Raw genomic sequence first — 4969 nt, forward strand, 5'->3', positions numbered from 1 at the left:
TCACACCCGATCATCACGTGGTGTCTCAGCACGAAGAACTTTCGCAACGGTGCATACTCAGGAAGAACACTTCTTGATAATTAGTGAGAGATCATCTTAAAATGCTACCGTCAAACTAAGCAAAATAAGATGTATAAAAGATAAACATCATATGCAATCAAAATATGTGACATGATATGGCCATCATCATCTTGCGCCTTTGATCTTCATCTCCAAAGTACTGTCATGATCTCTATCGTCACCGGCATGACACCATGATCTCCATCATCTTGATCTATATCAATGTGTCGTCACACGGTCGTCTCGCCAACTATTGCTCTTGCAACTATTGCTATCGCATAGCGATAAAGTAAAGCAATTATTTGGCGCTTGCATCTTATGCAATAAAGAGACAACCATAAGGCTTTTGCCAGTTGCTGATAACTTCAACAAAACATGATCATACAACAACTTATATCTCATCACGTTTTGACCATATCACATCACAACATGCCCTGCAAAAACAAGTTAGACGTCCTCTACTTTGTTGTTGCAAGTTTTACGTGGCTGCTACGGGCTTAAGCAAGAACCAATCTTACCTACGCATCAAAACCACAACGATAGTTTGTCAAGTTGGTGCTGTTTTAACCTTCGCAAGGACCGGGCGTAGCCACACTCGGTTCAACTAAAGTTGGAGAAACTGACACCCGCCAGCCACCTGTGTGCAAAGCACGGCGGTAGAACCAGTCTCGCGTAAGCGTACGCGTAATGTCGGTCCGGGCCGCTTCATCCAACAATACCGCCCAAGCAAAGTATGACATGCTGGTAAGCAGTATGACTTATATCGCCCACAACTCACTTGTGTTCTACTCGTGCATATAACATCAAACCATAAAAACCTAGGCTCGGATGCCACTGTTGGGGAACGTAGTAATTTCAAAATTTTCCTACGCACACGCAAGATCATGGTGATGCACAGCAACAAGAGGGGAGAGTGTGATCTACGTACCCTTTGTAGATCGACAACGGAAGCATTAACACAATGTAGAGGAAGTAGTCGTACGTCTTCCCGATCCGACCGATTCAAGTACCGTTACTCCGGCACCTCCGAGTTCTTGGCACACGTACAGCTCGATGATGCTCCCCAGGCTCCGATCCAGCAAAGCTTCGGGGATGAGTTCCGTCAGCACGACGGCGTGGTGACGATCTTGATGTTCTACCGACGCAGGGCTTCGCCTAAACACTGCAACGATATGACCGAGGTGGAATATGGTGGAGGGGGGCACTGCACACGGCTAAGGAACGATCACGAAGATCAACTTGTGTGTCTATGGGGTGCCCCCTGCCCCTGTATATAAAGGATGGAGGAGGAGGAGGCCGGCCAAGGCTTGGTGCGGCCAGGATGTGGAGTCCTACTAGGACTCCAAGTCCTAGTAGGAGTCCACCAAGAGGGGAGGAAGGGAGAAGGAAGTGGAGGAGAAGGAAAGGTGGCCGGCCCCCTTTTCCCTAGTCCAATTCGGACCAGAGGGGAGGGGGGCGCAGCAGCCCCTTGGCCCTTTCTCCTCTTCCCACTAAAGCCCATCAAGGCCCATTGCTTCTCCCGTAACTACCCGGTACTCCGAAAAATACCCGAATCACTCGGAACCTTTCCGATGTCCGAATATAGTCGTCCAATATATCGATCTTTACGTCTCGACCATTTCGAGACTCCTCGTCATGTCCCCGATCTCATCCGGGACTCCGAACTCCTTCGGTACATCAAAACTCATAAACTCATAATATAACTGTCATCGAAACCTTAAGCGTGCGGACCCTACGGTTCGAGAACAATGTAGACATGACCGAGACACGTCTCTGGTCAATAACCAATAGCGGGACCTGGATGCCCATATTGGCTCCTACATATTCTACGAAGATCTTTATCGGTCAGACCGCATAACAACATACGTTGTTCCCTTTGTCATCGGTATGTTACTTGCCCGAGATTCGATCGTCGGTATCCTATACCTAGTTCAATCTCGTTACCGGCAAGTCTCTTTACTCGTTCTGTAATACATCATCCCGCAACTAACTCATTAGTTGCAATGCTTGCAAGGCTTAAGTGATGTGCATTACCGAGAGGGCCCAGAGATACCTCTCCGACAATCGGAGTGACAAATCATAATCTCGAAATACGCCAACCCAACATGTACCTTTGGAGACACCTGTAGAGCTCCTTTATAATCACCCAGTTACGTTGTGACGTTTGGTAGCACACAAAGTGTTCCTCCGGCAAACGGGAGTTGCATAATCTCATAGTCATAGGAACATGTATAAGTCATGAAGAAAGCAATAGCAACATACTAAACGATCGGATGCTAAGCTAATGGAACGGGTCATGTCAATCAGATCATTCAAATAATGATGTGATCCCGTTAATCAAATAACAACTCTTTGTCCATGGTTAGGAAACATAACCATTTTTGATTAACGAGCTAGTCAAGTAGAGGCATACTAGTGACACTCTGTTTGTCTATGTATTCACACATGTATTATGTTTCCGGTTAATACAATTCTAGCATGAATAATAAACATTTATCATGAAATAAGGAAATAAATAATAACTTTATTATTGCCTCTAGGGCATATTTCCTTCACCAACGACTACCCAAGTCGGTAGTTATACTTCTGCAAATCAACTTGTGAAAATGTTCATGATGTGATGTTTGTTGTCGTGCACTTCATATACTATATGTTTGCTTTACTGACACTCATAATTATTGTATCGAGATTGTCATGTGTTTCATGCATGTTGTTGATTGGTTGAATGTAATGCAATATGATGATCAAGTATAAAATATTGGCCAATATCATCATATTTGTGAAAAGCCACTTCTTAATGGATCTTGTGGTAGTAATTCTCATTTAGATTCTCGTGCTATTAATGCCTTCTATATTCATAAATAAGCCTATTCTCATTTTATATCTTATCATATTTACATACATCTATTTTCCATAGATTAATTAGTGCAAATCATCAACATTTATTGAATTCACGAACGTTTTATGATTTCCTAAAAAAATATCTTATCATATTTATATACATCTATTTTATAATATCATTTTTTAATCCACGAATATTTTATGATTTCTCAAACATTTTTTCAAAATTCATTTGTGTTGAAATTTGGATCTTTTTTATATCCCAAATTATTTAAAGAAGAAGGAAACAAAAACGAAAAGCAAAACATGAAGCGAAAAAAACAGGGGGCATCCTGCACTGCAAAGCGGGCTGGCCCAAATGGGCGCGCGGGGTGCGCGTTTCTCGTCTCCTCAACGCGCACTCTGTTCATGGTGGAAGCAATCTCTGAAAAAAATGAGTGGAAGTAGAGTGAGGGGGAAATCATGGCCGCCGACAGCCTCGCGGTCGCCGTCGTTCATCCTTGTGCATCCCTTGAGGCACGTGTGCTCCCTATGATAATCCAAAGAGCAGTGCTTGGCGTACGATGAATACTTGTACGACTTTGTACGACACTGCTCAGTCACCCTCCGATCAAATCTCTGCATCAGCGGCAATCGTGGGATCACTGGATCGGACTGAATCGTACAGTTAAAGTCGTACGCAGAGCAATTTCGTAATCCAAACACACCTCATAACAGGCTCAATCCAAACTAGGGCAAAACCAAGCTTACACAAACAACCATGAAGATAGTTCCATTCCACACGATCATAAGCTTTCATCATGTCGATCTTCAAGGCAAAAAAAAAGTTGCTTAGCATGTTGTTATCTTATGGTGTGCAGGCATTCATAAGCAATAAGATAGTTGTCAGTGATTAATCTACCTGGCATAGTGGCACTAATGCACTCTAAAACTCAGACACCACAATAAAAAGAATCAGCTTGAGACGATTTGCCAAAACTTTTGAAGCAATCTTGTAAAAGACATTGCACAGACTAACCAATTGATTTTTTTTTTTTGCAAATGCTTTGGTCTAGCAACCTTGGGGATAAGAACATATCACAAAACCCCTCTGGTATAGGTCTTCCCTCCAGAAAGCTTCTCACAACATGACATATCTCCTCTTCCAGGAAGTTCCAGTGAGTTTGAGAAAACAAAGCCGGGAAACCATCAGGCCCCGAAGCCTTGACAGGTCCCATCTGGAAGAGGGCAACTTTGATTTCTTCACTAGAGTACGGCTTACAAAGATCCTCGTTCGTATCATCCACGACTTTTCGAGGTATAGCTTCAAGCACAACATCAGCAGACACAAAGGGTTCAGAAGTAAAAAGTTTATCATAAAAAAGTTGTACCATACCTTTGAGCTCAGCTTGTGAGTCACATGAACTGACGTCCTCACGCACCAGCAAGGTAATCCTGTTTGTCCTCCTACGCGCCGAGGCCCGGGCATGGAAAAACTCGGTGTTCCTGTCACTGTCGCGCAGCCAGTCCACTTTGGAGCGCTGACGAGACATAACCTCCTCACGGTCGAAAAGCTCACATAGTTGCCCTTCAATAGCTCGTCCCTTATACGCGATTGTTCTGGTCACGCTCCACCACTGATTACATGAACCATATATAACTAACAATCGATACACTACTTAACAGCTCAACAAAGGTCAAGTAGTGGACATCTTCATCTTGTGAAGTTCTTTTCAAGAAAAGTCCTTTTTAGAAGAAAGGAATTTATATTTCAAAAGTTTTCAGAGTATAAAGAAACAAAACTCAAAACCGTATTGCAACAAACCACTCTCCAAAACCCGAGAGGCTTTTCTTGAGCTCTCCGGCCCGGTCCAGTAAGCTGCCGATTCCAGCCCAGCCCACATAAAGCGCCTCCCCCTTTCTCGCTCACTCCATTCACAAACGGAAGCTTGTCTCAAAGAAAAAAAAAATCACAAACGGAAGCAGAGCGCGGAGGGATTCATGGCCGGCGCCGGAGAGATCGCTGCCGCCTCCGCCGCCGCGTCGGCACCGCTGCCGTCGCGGACGCTTCTCCTTACGCATCCCTCGA

Source organism: Triticum urartu, chromosome 7A (genome assembly GCF_056163025.1).
Source record: "Triticum urartu cultivar PI428250 chromosome 7A, HENAU_Tu73, whole genome shotgun sequence".
Lineage (NCBI taxonomy): Eukaryota > Viridiplantae > Streptophyta > Magnoliopsida > Poales > Poaceae > Triticum > Triticum urartu.